Source organism: Lissotriton vulgaris, chromosome 12, assembly GCF_964263255.1.
Source record: "Lissotriton vulgaris chromosome 12, aLisVul1.2, whole genome shotgun sequence".
NCBI classification, from domain to species: Eukaryota; Metazoa; Chordata; class Amphibia; order Caudata; family Salamandridae; genus Lissotriton; species Lissotriton vulgaris.
This window is the reverse complement of record NC_141700.1, coordinates 142,774,985-142,793,913: the sequence shown is the minus strand read 5'-3', so window position 1 is coordinate 142,793,913 and position 18,929 is coordinate 142,774,985. Positions and strand designations below refer to the sequence as shown.

The 18,929-nt window shown below is 45.2% G+C and overlaps 1 protein-coding gene across 1 annotated transcript in view; it reads left to right on the top strand.

Moving 5' to 3' along the window:
• IGSF8 (immunoglobulin superfamily member 8) overlaps positions 1–18,370 on the top strand; it is a 183,161-nt gene extending 164,791 nt beyond the window's left edge. Inside the window, exon 7 of the mRNA XM_086947612.1 lies at positions 17,651–18,370. The gene's annotated coding sequence lies outside the window, so the exon portion shown is untranslated. The remainder of the gene's footprint in view (positions 1–17,650) is intronic.
• Positions 18,371–18,929: the final 559 nt, after the last annotated feature.

The following is an 18,929-nucleotide window of genomic DNA, read 5'->3' as shown; positions in this document are numbered from 1 at the left end:
TTCTGTCTCTCTCTCTGTCTATCAGCTAGCTTCACTGTGAGTTACAATAATCTGCTTTTTTACAAGGAGCATATTGGCACACAAAGTAGTTTTGTTCAGTACCTGGAACTGCTGTGGCAATGTGTGCTTTTTGAGACCAAAAACTATTTTTGCTTTTGCCAATGCTTGCTAGAATGGTGAGGTCCCAACAGCTCCCACATCGATAAGGTTTTACAAACCCCATGCCTAAACAATTCACGCATTGACAAAACCAAAAAGCTGACCACTAATTTCAGACCTACTGCCTTTGCCAATGCTTGTTTATTTTTGTTTCCCATAATCGTATTTAAACTGTTTACACTGATTTTCCATTATGAATATTTTTGGGAAATACATGCATGTATCAACATGTTACTAAATAAAGCTGCAAGGATATGGTACCTAAAATCTTACAGTAGTTTAGCAAAATGATTTTTTTCCTACTTGCATTTTTTTGTGAACATTTTATTTTGAAAGCAAAGAATCATCACTCTCGCTTTCAAGCTTCTACAAATATTTGCATACAATCAAAGAGCATTCTGGGAGCATTATACATAGCTTCATATTACTAAACTTTGAAAACATGTGTACTGGAACCACCGTCAGTAGTGCAGCAGCGCTTACAACATTTACGTTCGAGGCATGTGGGCTGCTGAATTCATATCTGTGCATAGATCGCCGCCTAGTGTTGGGTCCGGATGATTGCACATTGTTGTCCTGGAAGAGTCTTCGAAGTATCACGAGATAGGTGGCTCCTCCCCTGGACTACAGTGCGCATGGGCATCGCCTCCATCCCCAGATTGTTTTTTTCCGCCATTGGGTTCGGATGTGTTTCGGTTCCCTCTGTCGGAATCGATAGTTGTTTACTTTTTCTAACTCGAGACCAAAAGGTCTTTAGGCTTGGCGTCGGTATCGTTTTCGTTCGGGTTTTGTCTGTTTCTCAGCTCCGAACTCTTGCTACCCATCCGCGTGCTCTCGGCGCGGACGGGCCTACTCGACGCTCCAGACATGGCACGGACTCCGTTCAAAAGGTGCCCGGTGTGCACCTCCAAGTATTCACACCTCGATGTGCACCCTGTGTGCAACAAATGTTTGTCACCGGACCATGATGAGGCCAGGTGTATGGCCTGCTCGAAGTTCCGGTGTAAGAAGACCCTCAAGATTCGTCGGGCCGCCAGACTCCAGGCCCAGTTATCGGCGCCCCCAGCGCCCCCGCCGGACAACATCTTCGAAGAATTTGTTGAAGACGACGATGTCCTACAGGTTTCGGACTCTAGCCCCGCGTCCGAGGGGGATGCCTACGACGCGGGAGACGAGGAGTTTGACGTAGCCGGCGACGAGGTAGGGGACGACGATGGGGCCATTGCCACCGTGGAGGATAGCTCGGAGGAAGAGCATCCCCAAACTGACTCAGGGGTCAACCCCCTTCATGAGGCCCAGGTCGAGGGATCGCCTTCGGGCCTTACCCAAGACCTCGTTTCGCGTCCAGCAGCCCCGCCTCCGGGCCCGGCCACGGACATTTCTGATGCGCCACTCCCGTTAACGAAAACGAAAGTGAAGCCATCGGGATCCACACCTCCGGTTTCGAAACCGAAATTGAAAGCTGCACTGGTGGGACAGAAGGCTCTGGTGGCGTCGATGTCTACAAAATTCAAGATGGCCGACTTGAAGAGCCGTGCCAAGATGGCCGACCCGGGGACCTCGGGGTCGACGCCGAAGGCGAAGTCGGCCGACGCGGCCGCGTCGGCGCCGAAAATGGTCGAGGTCGACGACCCGAAGAAAGCTTCGAAGAAGCGTCAAGGCGATTCCAGAGCTCTGGCTACGTCGGCTCCGACCGTCGGGGCCAAGGATGGTGATGTGTCGGCTCCGAAGACGGTGCCTCTCGCCGACCCGACTCCCGAACCGGGGAAGTCGCTCGAGCCGGTCAAGCCCTCTCCAGCCTTAACGAAGAAGGTCGCGGAATCCCTGCAAAGGATTCGGAAAGACGCTGTGGTTCCCGAACCAGAGGATGTGGTGTCGAAGCCCACACCGAAGCCGACGAAGGCGCAAACGCCTATCCGCTTCACCCTGCCGCCGGAATCAACGCCGAAGGCTTTCGCTCCGAGGCATGGGGCAGGCGTGCCCTCGAAGGAGGTGTCAACGCCCAAAGCGTCATTGGTGGTGTCGAAGCCTCGGCTCCAGCCACTTGCAGAAGAGGAGCGTCGAGAGGTCATCATCGACGCCAATACCGGAAAACTGTCCCTCCTCAAAAGGAAAATCACCACGGAGCCGGTGTTGGACCATTTTCGGATTCCTCTCAAAAACAAGAAGGACTCTGCGGGTGCTTCGGCCCCTATGGCGCCGGCATCTCCACAAGGCCTAGAACGTTCACCAACGCGTTCCAACGCGGGGGATGGTGACGAAGGGGAGGTCGAGTACAACTACCCGGCGTACTCGGATCCGGAGGAGGAACATGAACCTTGGTCTGCCGGAGGCGACCCAGAGGACCCGCAGTCGGGTCAGGAACCGCAGCTCTTTGCGGCAAAAACCTCACCGACGGAGGACTCTGCAGCCTTCAACGCTTTGATCGAGAGAGCTGCAGCTAACCATGATGTCGAGCTACATTCAGATCCTGTGAATGTGGATTTTTTGTTTGACACTTTCTCAGTGGCTGAAAAGTCAGTCAAGACATTGCCGATGCTCAAGGGAGTGCTAAAGCACGCGCCGGAGGTCTTCAAAGAGCCCACTCGGGCACATGTGGTCAATCCACGCATTGACAAGAAATATAAGGCAGCGCCCTCGGATCCAACATACATCAAGGGACACTTGCCACTGGACTCTTTGATTGTATCCAACGCTCGCAAGAGGGCGAATTCACAGACCACTGGTGACGCTCCTCCCCCAGACAAAGAGTCAAAAATATTTGAGGCCTCAGGGAAACGGATTGCTGCACAGGCAGCTAATATTTGGCGCATCTCAAACACGCAGGCCCTACTTGCACGCTACGATAGGGCTCATTACGACACCCTAGAAACACTGCTGCAGCACTTGCCTGACCAGTACAAGGAGGCAGGGGAAATGTTAATTCAGGAGGGAAAGCTCATCACAAACGCTTCCATCAAATGTGCGTTGGATGTGGCTGATACAGCCTCCAGGGCGATCAACACTAGTGTGTTGCTAAGAAGACATGCATGGCTTAGGATATCAGGTTTTAAACCGGATATACAGACAACCATCCTGAACCAAACAGTTAATCCTGACCACTTGTTTGGCCCCGAGGTGGATGCGACGCTTGAAAAAATGAAGAAGGACACAGACACTGCTAAGTCTATGGGGGCCCTCCAGTCTCAGCAGTTTCGGGGTGGTTCCTTTCGCCGCTCCAATACCAGAGGCACCTCAAGGGGTCAGGCATCGCAATCCGCTCAGTACTATAAGAGCAATACCCAAACCTCATACACCAACAAGGGTAGAGGTGGCTACAGAGGCAACAACATCAAGGGCAGGGGACGTGGAAACAACAGCTCCAGGTCCACCACCGCCAACAAACAGTGACGTCTTGTCACTGCCCCCCGACCACACAACACCGGTCGGGGGGAGACTCCAGCAGTTCCTGCCCGCGTGGAAATCCATCACCACGGACAGGTGGGTCAAATCTCTTATCCAGTACGGTTACTGTCTGGAACTTACTTCCACTCCACCAAACATTCCTCCAAGAAACCGTCCTATGTCCGGCGAGCACTTGCACTTGTTGCAGCAGGAAGTTCAAGTCATGCTGCAAAAAGGGGCAATAGAGCTCGTTCCTTTACAAGAAAGGGGAACAGGAGTTTACTCTCTGTACTCTCTAATCCCCAAGAAGGACGGATCCCTCAGGCCCATCCTGGACCTCAGGCCCCTCAACTGGTATATTCTCTCGGAGCACTTCCATATGCTCACGTTGCAGCAGGTACTCCCTCTGCTTCAACAGGGGGACTTCCTGGCTACGTTGGATCTAAAAGATGCATACTTTCATATCCCCCTGCATCCTTCCCACAGGAAGTATCTCAGATTCACGATTAAAGACCAGCACTACCAGTTCAGGGTTCTGCCGTTCGGGGTCACCACAGCGCCGAGAGTCTTTACAAAGTGCCTGGCGACTGTGGCGGCGCATCTGCGACGCCAGAACGTCCACGTCTATCCCTATCTCGACGACTGGCTCATTCAGGCAAATACAGAACAGCAGTGCGCGGACAATGTGTCCCGCACAATTCACCTCCTGCACGATCTGGGGTTCTCGCTGAACTATCCAAAATCCCATCTCCAACCCGCCCATATACGGCAGTACCTGGGCGCGACAATAGACACTCTGGCAGCCACGGCGCAGCCAAATTCAGTGAGAATCGCCAGTATCCAGACGCTGATCCAACGATTCAGACCTCAACACTCGCTTCCAGCGAAGGTGTTCATGCAGTTGATAGGCATGATGGCCTCCTGCATCTCCATCGTCCCGCACGCGAGACTACATATGCGTCCGCTTCAGGAGTGCCTGGCACGTCAGTGGACTCAGGCTCATGGGCAACTGACAGACCTAGTGTTGGTGAGCGGTCGGGCGTACAACTCTCTGCATTGGTGGAATCCACAAAACCTTTGCAGGGGCCGACCGTTCCAGGAGCCTGTGCCACAGATTATCCTGACAACGGACGCTTCTCTCCAGGGATGGGGAGCGCATGTACTCCACTACACAGTGCAGGGACTATGGACACTACAGCAAAGGAAGATGCACATCAACGTTTTGGAACTGCTGGCAATCTTCATGGCCTTGAAGGCATTCAAAGTACATCTGTGCAACAAGGTCGTGTTGATCCGGACGGACAACATGACGGCCATGTACTACATTCAGAAGCAGGGGGGCACCCACTCTCCGCAGCTGTCTCATCTGGCTCAGAGCATGTGGAAGTGGGCCATTCAGAGGAACATCTTCCTCATGGCAGAGCATCTCCCGGGCAAGGACAATCAGATGGCGGACCTGCTCAGCAGGCACAGCCATCAAATGCACGAGTGGGAGATACATCCATCAGTACTCCAACCGTACTTCCAAAGGTGGGGTCATCCAGAGATAGACCTGTTCGCCACAAAGGAGAACGCAAAATGCCAAAGCTTCGCCGCCAGGTTCCCACACCCGCAATCGCAGGGCAATGCGATGTGGATGAACTGGTCAGGCAGATTTGCGTACGCTTTTCCCCCAGCACCTCTGATACCGCTGGTGGCACGCAAACTCAGGCAGCACTCGATGACTCTCATCCTGGTTGCTCCAACGTGGGCTCGCCAACCATGGTACACCACGTTTCTGGAACTCTCCGTGGTGCCGCATCAAAGGCTTCATCTCACTCCCAGCCTTCTGACGCAGAGCCATGGCGACATTCAGCACCCAGATCCGCGACAGCTCAACCTGGCGATCTGGCTCCTGAAGTCCTAGAGTTTGGCTACCTCAATCTTCCACCCGATTGCATGAACATCATTCGGGAGGCAAGGAAGCCCACTACTAGAGCTTGTTATGCGGCTAAATGGCAGAGGTTTGTCGTTTACTGTGTAAACCACGGTATTGACCCGCTAGATGCTTCCATTCAAAACATAATTTGTTACCTGTTCCACCTGTATCAATGCAATTTAGCGTACTCTTCTATCCGCATTCACCTGTCTGCTATGGCAGCATACCTCCAGAATAGGCAACACCTGTCACTTTTTAAGGTCCCTGCTATCAAGGCTTTTCTGGAAGGACTCAAGAGAGTCATTCCACCAAGGACCCCACCAGCTCCAGAATGGAACCTCAATGTGGTTCTTACAAGACTGATGGGTCCTCCCTTCGAGCCACTGCACTCTTGTGAGCTTCAGTTTCTGACTTGGAAGGTGGCTTTCTTAGTAGCAATTACATCGCTACGGAGGGTTAGCGAGTTGCAGGCGCTCACCATCCAAGAACCTTTCTTCCAAGTACATGCTAACAGGGTTGTACTCCGCACTAACCCTAAATTCTTACCCAAGGTTGTCTCTCAATTCCATATGAACCAGACAATTGAGTTGCCAGTGTTTTTCCAAAACCCAGAGACGCTGGCGGAGCGGATGCTTCACACCCTTGATGTTAAAAGAGCCTTGATGTACTACGTGGACAGGACAAAAGATTTTCGCAAAACCAAGCAGCTTTTCGTTGCTTTTGCCTCACACCACAAGGGAAACGCTATCTCCAAAGCTGGGATCGCTAGGTGGATCGTGAAATGCATTCAAATCTGTTACGCTAAAGCTAAACGCACTCTCACTATCCCACCAAGAGCCCACTCCACCAGGAAGTTGGGGGCCTCTATGGCTTTCTTAGGCAACATTCCCTTAGAAGATATTTGTAGAGCAGCCACATGGTCTACCAAGCATACTTTCACTAAACATTACTGTGTGGACGTGCACTCCAAACAGCAGGCAGCTGTTGGTCAGGCTGTTCTCAACACACTTTTTCAGACTGCTGCAGCTGGCACGGGCGGCCGCCGCTAATGGAGGGACTGCTATGTATTCTATGCACAGATATGAATTCAGCAGCCCACATGCCTCGAACTGCAAATGCTACATACCAGTATGCATCTGTTCTTGGCATGTAGGGCTGCTGACATTCATATCGCCCACCCTCCTCCCCGGCGCCTGTAGCAGCTGCAGTATTCATATATATATATGCTCATGGCATGGTCATCACTCACATACTTCACTCCATCTCTGCCAATGGCTAAAAACAATCTGGGGATGGAGGCGATGCCCATGCGCACTGTAGTCCAGGGGAGGAGCCACCTATCTCGTGATACTTCGAAGACTCTTCCAGGACAACAATGTGCAATCATCCGGACCCAACACTAGGCGGCGATCTATGCACAGATATGAATGTCAGCAGCCCTACATGCCAAGAACAGATGCATACTGGTAAGTAGCATTTGCATTTTAGTGCACACTCTAATAATAAATGCTTTGCATTAATGAACCATAAATACAAGTTTGAACAGCATAAACACCTGGACACACATATTACCTTAACTGTAGACAATGCCCTTCCCTGATCCATAATGGGGTACTGTAAAGTGGCAGCTAAAGGGTTTATGCAATAGGGGGTTGGACCTACTTGTCCCAAGGACAAAATACACATGAAAACTTATGAGAGGATATTTGGTGATAGTGTTTCTCAAAGAGAAAACGTCCGCACATACAGGTAATACAGGTCTCAAAGCATATCTATGTGTGATGTCAATATATATGAATATATTGAAGTAAGGTGCAATGTTGTCCTGTTATACACCCACCACCAGGGGTGTCAAACTAGCAAAGATTGCTAATGTACAAATTAAGGAAAAAACAGGTCTATCATAGCACTCTCACATTTGTTAAGTATTTCAGACAATAATTATTGTCATTCACAAGTTCTAAAGTTAAATAGAAACAAATTGTTATCAATAATAAAACTTCAATGTAAAGAAGATTTCATTTGTAGAAAGCAGATTTCCAAATACGGATCCAAACAAGATGTTAAGCTTCAAGTTCTTTATTTAATACACATTTAAAGTTATTCCAGCTCACACCGCCGACACGTGTTTCGTCTCATAGAGACTTTTTTAAGGCAATAGCTGTTATGATGAGATGTGTGTATAACACGGATCTTATTTTCAAGTATCCGTATGGATGAGGTCAACAGTAGTACACTCAATCCAATGTCGCAGTTCAAGATTTAGGTAGTGTTCCTATGAGTTTAGTAGGTTCTTTAGTCTTGCTGCGTGGAGATTAGTTCATAGCTTCATAATTAATATGGGGACCATGATAAGTCTCTTCTTCAAAGTGTCTTCTCGGGGAAACCTCCACGGCTCACAGTCTGTGAGCAGTGGAGGTTTCCCCGAGAAGACACTTTGAAGAACTGCGACATTGGATCACCACCCATTCCTTATTGTTACTTTGGGCTGAGTAACCAGGACTGCAAGGACTATTTACCCCTGGAAAATCCCAACTGGACTTATATTGAGTGTACTACTGTTGACCTCATCCATACTGATACTTGAAAATAAGATCCGTGTTATACACACATCTCATCATAACATCTATTGCCTTGAAAAAGTCTCTATGAGATGAAACACGTGTCGGCGGTGTGAGCTGGAATAACTTTTAATGTGTATTAAATAAAGAACTTGAAGCTTAACATCTTGTTTGGATCCGTATTTTGGAAATCTACTTTCAACAAATGAAATCTTCTTTACATTGAAGTTTTATTATTGATAACAATTTGTTTCTATTTAACTTTAGAACTTGTGAATGACAATAATTATTGTCTGAAATACTTAACACATGAAAACTTGTTGACCTTGACCCCAAACGATATGTCCCGGGTGTCCGTCTATCCATGCATCAGCCAAGGTGTTTCTTTCCGCATAAGTCCAGGAGGGAGAGCACTGGCAGCATTGCAGATGATTCTTTGTGCTGCAATCATAGGTGTGTGTGTATGTGCCCGAGTATAAGCACACTAGGTCTACTGAGCATCATGTATTTCCCCGTGAAGCTGGAAGAAGGGGGGCTCTTTAGAGCGGAAGGGCGACATTGTACAACTGCATTATTTTAAAAGCAACTTCAGAGTGCCTTAAATTTCAAACAGTTTTTGCGCAACTATAAAAGTGCCAAAATTCTTCAAATAATTCTTGTACCTGCTGGGTAGAGTTCAAGGTTTTATGTTTTAGCCATTAAAGCTCATCTAACGTAGCACAAAAGGTTAAAATACCTGTTGAAAACAACCTCTACTATACAGATCACAGAGCATGCCCAAGCACAAAAGCAGCTATAAACAATAACTGATGAAACATCCAGAGCTGGATTAAGGTCCATCTTCTCCAGCTGCAAAATAGCCTATTTTTAGCCTGTGGTAGCTCTACAATCCTGTAAGCAGTCTTTAACATTTCATATCAGTGTAAATAACAAAGAAACAGAGCCGCATTGGCCGTATCGGGCATCATGCGTTTCCCGGGAAGCTGTGTGAAGGGGGGTCCCTTTTATAGTGGGGACCCGGGTTTGTAGCGGTGCATAATTTTCTTTTTTTTTTAAAGGCACAGTTCCTTTTTTTTTCCAATGGTTTGCAAGTAACTATAATAGTAACAAAAAAACTTCTATTAAAAAATGTTACTGCTGGAGAGAGATTGGAGTTTTGTATATTGGCAATTATAACTTACCTAAGATTTGTTAACTAAAGAAAAGAATCAGTTTATTAAAGTTACTGTCAAACATAAACACTCAAACCAAAAGAAACGGCAAATATGTTTACTAAAGTCAAACTGCGTACGAAAGACACATTAAAAACACTATTTAAAGTTACACACTGTAGTATTCACACACAACTGCCACACATATGTACATGCCACCACTCCACACATGCAGGCAATCACCATGAAGCATCAAACTAGTCTAACTCATCCATTTCTGTCAAATTTTGGTGTTTTCCATACAAACAACAGGATGTAAGGCTGAATAAGGGCTTCCGACCACACAAAACAAAATTATGTGCACAATCACCATGGAGCATCAACGCAGTCTAATTCAGCCATCCAAAACATGTTTGTTTTTGTTGGTGTTTTTTTCCTTTCCAAATATTGGGGTGTGAGCCAGGCAAGCACTACCAGCAAGACAAAAGAAACTCAAATTTGCAATCACTGTGAAGCATCAAACCAGTCCAATTCGACCATCAAAAACATGTCCTAGTTTGCTGGTTTCTTTGCAAACCACTGGGTGTGAGGCAAACGAGAGCTTCTGACCACACCTAACAAACGAAGGTCCGTCTTCTGTACAATAGCGGTGGATACAAACAGCAGTCAAAAGTTGTTCTTGTTTTCCAATATATATCAGCCGTGCAGCACTGCATACTAACTAAACTGTTTCGGAATGCCAGGGAACATGAAATGCATTGTTCCAATCACATTCGTTGTCTTTAAAATGTAGTCTAAATGTACGCAAAAAAGGAGCTTCAAACAAGTCGTGCACATAGCATTGTTAAAATTGTAATCACATTAGTTGTGTTTAAAATGCGGTCTTTGTTTAAGCATTAAAGGAGCTTCGAACAAGTTGTGCACGCCCATCAAACATTAACAGGAAAGAAAAAAACGAATTCAAGAAACAATACACTTAAACCCACAAGTAGAAACATACCGTAGTTAGTCCCTACTCTGTGGGCATCAACAAACGATGAAAAGGAGGGTCAAACTAGAGTTTAGCCACTAGCAAGCAAACCATTTTTAACAACCGCACAAATAAAAGCCATGGGGTGGGCTGTAAGCCCGCACCCCCAAACTGAATACAGCATGTCTCGAAGAGACAGCGCATATGCTGCCTAGGCTCGACCTAAAAAAGGGGCCAGAATGCAACCTTGTCTGACTGGCCCCTCTATTAAATGTAAAGTGCTCAGTGCCTTCGCTTGGGCTACAACTGTCAAAGGTGCTCAGGTTAAGGTGCAAGTTGTGTGAGAAAAAAAACTATATTTTTATCGATCCCAGTATCAAGCATAACAGACCACAGATTATCTCTGTTAACCCTGTCAAAGACGGAGCTTAAATCTTAAAGGCCAGTGGAGGGCTCGGGTTCTGGCAACTGTGTATTTTTTGATTAAGAGATACAGGGTTAGTAATTGATCATTAAAACAAGGCCATTCATAAATGGTTTCAAAGTGTTGAACTCACATATCAGGCCGATGTATGCTGCATTAGTGGGCTTTCCAGGCTGAAAGTAAATAGTGGATGATTCATCATCTCCCAAACGTTGACACTAGATTTGGAGGCAGAGACAAAGATTAGATCCTGCCAAGCCTCTTGTTTCAAGGCATGTGTCCTACTCAGTAATGTGGTTCTATGCAAGGTTTTAAGAGAAGCGACTCTACATAAACCCTAGGCTTTTCCTTGAGGGCAGTCATAGTCCGCTTTATTTGATTTTCTTAAAAGAAACCAGAGAGCTGTCAAAAGATTGCCCTAGTACAAGACCTTCCAAACTATTTAACTTGAGTAGTTGAGTGCGGGCGAAAGGAAGTTAGAAGGACCCCCACATAGCTACTTATAAGCCCATATGAGATAATACGGATATTGTCCGAACATAGGAGATGAAGACATGAGGTGATGGCACCAGAGCAGTGGCCAAAACAGTTGCGATGAAAAGTTGGGATCAGTATCCTTCCATCTAAGTCTATTCTACATCCTTGGTCATGTGTGGTCAACTGCTCATGGGTTAAATTCTTGGTGAAGCCCAAATGCTGCCTCTAGTTGGAGAAGTGTGGCTCACTGGTTAGAGCAGGCAGACCCTGAAGCAGAGGTCAGACCCGGGACCAGGGTTCAATTCCCAACGCGGCAGGGTGTTGAGCTCAAATGTCCACGGACTCGATAATTCTCGCTTCGGTGCCTGACCTAATCATGGGTTCACACTCTGCAACTCTGGGCATTAAGCTTGCTTAATCTCCACAACGGCCCCCCGCGGCGGGATGCCTGGCTTTCACCTTGGGGATGCCCTGTAGGGGCTATCTCACAGGGAAAAGCCAGGACGGGTTCCCAAGGCAAGCGCGGAGATACCCCTTCTGGGGTCGATTCTGGCGCTATATAAGAAATGTAATAATAATAATAGTTTAGAGTGGCTACAAGCGGTAGAGGGTTAGGATCACAGCTTGTGTCCCATAGTATGTTATAATTAATCAGCAACGGCACCAAGGCAGCTGAGACGAAGATAAAGTCTATGATGGTGCAAGCACCTCTGCATGTAAACGTGAGGGTAGAATCCCAATCACCAGATTTCGTCTCGCCCTCACCCATAGCAGACAAGTTATAGTCACTCACTAGGGCATTAAACAACTCACCTTGAACAGTGTGCACAAAGTTACTGATTAAGGACGAATGTAAAATCCCATCGGTAGACCAACAGTCTCTGCAAAGATGCAAGTTAAAATCAGCCATTAAAAACACAGGAGTAAAAACAGATACAGAATTAGAGCATCCATCAAACAGAGGTCTAGGTATACTGACATGATTGGCAGTAGAATGGGAACTACTAGCATTATAAAAATTAATGACAAGCAGCCTGCACAAACTGGAAAAAGACAACCACAAAACTTCGAACTTAGGGAAGCCAATGTCTAGTTGTTCTATTTTACATTGAAGGACATGAGAGACTAATGTCAAAAGACCACCCTTGGCCTTCCCCTACTGAGAACTCAGTGCGGGTACAAAGAAACAGCTGTAACCGTCAAGGAAAGAGGTACGACTAGTTTCACAGGTCTCCTGAAGACAGAGGATTTCAAAGCTCCATAAGAAAGTCAACCAGGAAGAATCATCCCTAAGCCCCGCAATGCCAGCAATGTTCCAAGACAGAATGCCAAGTGTGTGGGAAGTATTATTGCTACTGGTCTTGGTCTCTAAAAGGGAGGGTTCCTGAGACAAAGAAGTTGCAGTCGAAAGAGAGTCAATCAAAAGCAACTAAGGTGCTCAAATGTTCCAAAGAGTTTGATGTGGGTACATTGAACAAGCCGCTTTGAGGATAAGCTGGGCAAACCGAGTAAGTATCAGTGCAACGAAGGACAACACCTGTGTAATGACCTCTGGTGTGTGTGTTAAGATGCTTGTAAAATAATCCATAGTTACTTGGGTGATGCCTGTGTCATCTCTACGCTGCAGGTATAATGCCCTGAGAATGTTCCTTAGACAAGTTGCCTAATTAAAATGAATGAGTATGCACTCTCCAGTCTAGTTTTAGGACCCTTTTCTAATCAAGAAACACATTTGACAATGTGGATCTGATTAAGGAAGTACAGAGGGGAGCCCAGCTGACCGTTACTGTGATGCCAGTGAATTTCCTTATTTCTGAGTTGGTAGCAGTTTTCAGTAGAGCTGGCCTTCAATTTGGGGACATTGGTCAAAACTACAATAAACAGTCAAGATGCCGGAGGGAGGTCTGAGCGCATGAAGTCACAGTTGGACGTGTATACTCTATAGCTTGAATTGTGCTCCACACCAGGCAAAGCATTGGTTTGTAAAAAATCATCAGATGATCGCACACAGGAGAAGTCCGATGTTGCACAGTAAGGAAATTGGGCATAGAGGCACACGCCTTCAAATTTGGGCCAGCGCTCTTTGAAACAAGTCCCTTTGGGGCGGATTGGGGGCACATGTAGAGCACATATAGAGGGTACGTGTAGCAACAGAGACTGCTGGAGTTGTAGGAGGCAGGTTACTGGCAGAGGAGGTGAATGAGGCGACTGAGAGGACATTGACAACTCTTTCGACACTGGACAGTCTGGCTCCCTAAAGTATTTTATGATCAGTTGTTCAATCTTCTTTAGTATCTTGGCCAGTTTAGAGTTGTATAAGAGACAGGAATCACAGCCAGCCCCTGTTTAGAGTGCTGGGGCCTTGCCCTGTGCAGTGACTTTCACTCTACTCTTTCTTCTTGGGAGGGCACAAGGATCTGAAATGTTAATATCAGATTGCTGGTGGACAGGCGGTCGGTAGTGATCCTAGTACAAGAGGAAGGGGCACCAGGTGTTACTAGAGTAAGATCTATGGATCAGATAGTAACATTCTTTAATAGAGGGTCAGTAAAAGTAAAAAGGGTCCCACAGCAGGGGGTTGGTAGTTAGTCCAAGTTCCTCTTCAATTGAGGGGATCTCCTCAGTAATGGCTCCCACCCCATATTTAATAAGGTTAAAATACTCGGCTCATTACCGGCTCTTTTGTGAGAGGTGTGAGTCGGTGACGATTTCCACTTACCCACGGTGAAAGTGACGGCGAGGATGACAGTCAAGAAATGTAGCCGGTCCGATCTCAATCAGGTGCCGGCTGTTGGTCTGGTCTTCAGCGGGGCAGCTGCAACACTTAAGATCGCATTTCCTGGTCCCCGCCCGCTCCACGGGCAAGGAATGCTGGTAGATGGGAGTCCAACCAGGTAGCAAAGGGTTTGTGGTGTCCCTGCGCAACGGGACCACTGCAACGCTTAAGAGCACGTTCTCCGGGCTCCTGTCCTCTCATTGAGCAAGGAATGCTGATAGATAGAGTCCAGCCGTGCAGCAAAGGGTCTGTGATGTGATATTTCTGGAGTCAATCTCTTTAAAATCCTCTGTATGATATCACAGCTAGCCAACTAATACTGGGATTGGTGAGCTGTGATGTCACTTTACACTTAGCGATGATAAGCAAAGTGCCTGTGCAGCTGTTGCAGCCCTTGGTCGTCCTCTCTCTATTTCCGGTAAAAAGATAGGGGCGGTTAACTGTATATGGGTGCACTGTTTAAAAACAAAAGGTGCCCTTTCTAAACACTAAGTTCATCTTCTGAAGTGGAAGGTTTGCAGTGAGTGCTTCTTAAGAAGACTACCAGTAATTTTGGGTTTATACACAAACCAAGAAACGTTCATCAATTACAGTTTAATTACATCCCCGACTCTTTAAAAATTGTGATCTGTTATAAATCACACCACAGAAATGTATAGTAACTTTAGAAAGCAGAGGTCGGAAGTGTGTCCCTTTTTATACTGTGCATTGCTCTTCTGTCTTTACCATGCCTTTCAGTAGTCGCTCCCGCTGTACGTTGTATCCCATTTTAGGGCACTTGATAAATTGCCATTATAACATGATATAAGGGACTACTGTTGTAGATTCCAAAGACAAGAAGCACTAGTGGTGCAGTAGTCGCAGATAGGCTTTATTCAATAAAAGAGGCTCCATCCATCAGCCCTCTCAGAAGCCTGCAGAACATACCTCCCCACAGAGAATCTCAAACCAGATCACAGAAACATATTCCATAATGAACCTAAGGTGATAGAGAACACAAAGACTAGAAACACTAACCCAGGATACCACACACACACACACACCCCCTGCCCAAAAGACAAAGACACACAGGGATGAAGAAACAAAGAATATAAGGATAACAACAGAATGAGCACAAACAACACCAAAGACAACCCTGCATAAAATGCCAAAAGAAAAGGCCCTAAGAAAAGGGAAAATAAAATGCTGTTAATAAATAGCAGAAACCCAATAAAAGCAGAAAAACAAACTCTAGAGATTAAACAGCATGAAACATGATTCGGGACAATCAACTCTTGAATGCAGAACCACGACTGGGGTTCCAGATGCAGCCATCTTCAAGCTGTCCAGCCCGGTTGAACAACTTGATCACCTTAGAAGGTGTACCTTATTCGAATGGCTCTTTCTGCGCTTTTGGAGACCTTGCTACTACCTTATCATCCACTCTCACTTAAACATCCCTCACAGCATTGCGTTTGTCATTCCATTACTTTCTCCTTGATTGTTTAACAAATCTGATATTACCACCAGCCTTACATGCTACCATAACAGATGCCAACCTTTCTGTAGCATCGATAATGTTACCCGCACACAATGTAGCCAACTCTCTCCTAACAGCATCTCTAGTACTGAGGAGGATTTCCTCTGAGCTTCTCCTTATAATTCACAGCAGGCGACTGAGTTTTATGTAATGAAATTACCCATTCAATCATCCAATGTCCTTTAGAAATATCTTTGGAAATTCCTTAATCATTTCACTTTGCAAATTCACTAGAACCTGTGTGTGACACGTGCATCAAGGGATATACCAAGTATGTTCCGATGCGGCCAACTTACCATGGTGTTACCTACCTTCTCCTTAATCACCACCTAAACTCATGGTTGGGCATATAAGTAACCTATGAGATCTATAGTTTTTTGTCATAGCTATGAGGTTGAACATCTGGATCCTTCAAGATGAATCTTTATTTAAACCTTTCTTCAAAATCTGTGTCAGAAACTAGGATAAGATGTTCCCCTGAATCCATCATGAAATATTTTCATGATTCAAGTAAACGACATCCACTAGAGGCTCACACTTCACCACATTATTGTCACACACCGAGTCATTCACCTGAAGCACAACTCATTAAAAATCAGAGGAGATCTCATACACTTTCTAGCTGGTTTTGCCGAAACTACATCACTTTGCATAATGCCCTCCCTATCTACAAACATTGCAATGCTGTTGTGCTCAAATCAGCCTGGCAATTTATAGCCTATTTCTTAACCCCATTCAATGCTCATGACGGAACGGTTCCGTCATGAGCATCGGTTGAGCTGTGCTCATGACGGAACCGTTCCGTCATGAGCCCGTTGGCTCATTAGAACCTTCAGCACAGCGCGAGAATTCGCGCCGCGCTGAAAGTGTTAATAAACAGTTCTAAATTTCATAGTATGTGATTTATGGTTTCATATCATCATCTAGCTCATTAAAGCTGTTTATTAAATCACCATTACTGTGGCCTGAGCATATAACATTGGTGTGACCTGCCTTATATCTGATCCTGAAAGTTATCTGTAAATTTAATGATACAAACTGCTGCATGAAACCTGTAAGATATCTAGCTCTGCAGTCTAGGGTTGGAATAGTGACATTTCAATACATTTTTTCCATAATGACCCTTTCAAGTACATTTCCAGACATAACCTACAGAAGGGCAGGATTGAATATTGAAAGCAAGTGGAATGAAGAAGTCAGGAAGGATGTGTAAGTTTAAAAATTGGGAGACCAAATGAAATTGCAAACCTAGATTTTGTAAACTGTTGGTAATACTAATAGCTACTTGGCTGTTTGATACAAACTTATTTTTTAAGCATTTGTCCAAGGTTTTCTTGAGAATGATAATCCCCAAGATTTAGGGGGGGGGGTTAAGCTTCGCCTGCAAACCATGCAAATAATGGAATATTTCATTGGTACCCTTTCAGATTTTTTTCATTTTCTGACTTGCCGAGCCCACAGTCTCTCTCCTACTTATTCCTACTGCACACTCCCCTGCAGGGTGTCCAGCTTCCTCTATCCACTCCCTCAGCCAACTTCCAGGCAGGAATTTCCAGCTTCAGCACTTCCAAAGTACAGCAAGTGCCCCGGAAATTGATACAGTTATGACATTATTTTAAGAACGTGTTAAGACCCCTATTGGGTGGGTTGTGTGTACACATGATGGACACTGTGAAAACAGTTGCAACTTTTCTCCTGTTACAGATAGGGAGTAAATCAGTTTCAGGGTGGAAAGGGAGGCGAGAATTCTTCTAAATTTGATGTGTTGTAGAACAACGTAATTTTCCCCATTAAAAGGCAAAAACAAAAAAATTGCTCTTCAGCATAAATGTACTGATGCTTGACATATACACATTCAGAAATGTACGCGTGCAACAGAGTGGCATTTTATTATCCCCGGGTCATGGTGGATGTCTTTGTCTAATGAGAGTGCCAGAGATGGATATATGACCTAGCTGGATAGAGCAGCTACAAGTGGTTTACACTGTCATATTCATTTACTGGTTAAACCTTAGATTGGTGAGAAGCACAGGGTTAAGGTTAAACCACGACATTTTAAAAATGAACCGTTAAACTGAGAAGAAAGTAATAGTTCATGCCTTGACTTTAAAAGATCTCCAATCTCATACAAGTGCAACTCAGTTTGAAAGGAAATGGGGAAAAAGAAGAGTTAATGTCAACTTAAACCAAAGGCATCTTATAAGTAACATTTTGTATTAACATATCTCAGTTTTACAATTGAACGTGTATCAACATAGCTTGTAATGGTAGTTCAGATGTCATATAAAAGCTTTTGGTTTTTTCTCCACAGTTGTGTCCGCTCTTCCTAACCCTGCCCAAAGATGAACCCTTTATTTATTTTTGCCTGCGAGTCCTGCCCAGTTGATGGTGACACCATTTCAACTTTTTGGAGACGGCCGCTGTTCTTTCTTCAGTGGTCACTTATTTGAAGGACTTGAAATTATTAATTACGTGGTACGTCCTGAGTTTACAATGGTCTGTGCTTGCCTGGGATGGCATGAAGGACAACATTCAACAAAAACTGCAAGAAAAACACGGAACCAGGAAGTGCTGAAAGCCATATTTCATGAAGCGCTCAGCCATCTGAGTGTTTTCCCGCCAACGCCTGTAGATATGACTCTCTGCAAGCAACCTTTGAATTCTCAATTCATTCACCTGTTGCACTGAAGCGTACTTGAAAGATGTCTGCAGCACAGAAACTGTGGAAACCAACCCCTGATTGTGAAATGTATGTTGAAGAAAGTAGTTTTGTATTTTTTATTGTATCAATTGCATAGGTTTGGTTTCTTTGTTAATGAAAGAGAAGCTAGCACAAGGGGCAATGTGGCTCTGCCCCATATCCACTCAATACTAGAATACTACATTTTGTAGATTTTTCATAATGTGGCTAACATTTCATGAGAGTGGCACAACTAGATTATTCCAGCTGTGTAGAAAAGATGAAGAAGTTATTTTTGCAATATTTAATTTGAATTGTTTGTTATTTAAACCTTGATGGACCCATGATTTTATAACAGGATTTGTTTTAATTTTTTTTTTTTACATGGGAAAGCAAACAGTTAACAGGTAGATTGTCTACAGCCTGGGTACCTACCTCCTCTAAGTTTACAAGACAAAACTCCAGTCACACATACCATTAAACATAAAACACTACTACTATCTTTAGCTTCATCAAACTAATTTTACTTCCACGCCAAACCAGAAAAAACTTGTTTAAGCTAAGCATTCAACAAGCACTCTTCTAGCATTACTCAACCTGAACACTGATTAACAACCTTCACATTCACATTTTGGCATATCTAGAACCTACGAAAGAGCTCTTAGACTAAGATCGAGGAATGATGCCATACTTATATAAAGTCCTGTACAAATGTCAAAACGTATCTTACTATCCAGTCATCTTTAATCCAACTCAGTTTTTTTATTTTTTTTTAGTGGCAGCTGCAAACTTTTTTTTAATTAAATATTTTATTAGATTTTATGAGTCATAATCACAACAATCATATAACCCCCCCCCCCCCTCGATTAATCATACACAGTGCAGCGCTTTGATGCTGTAGGACACGTGT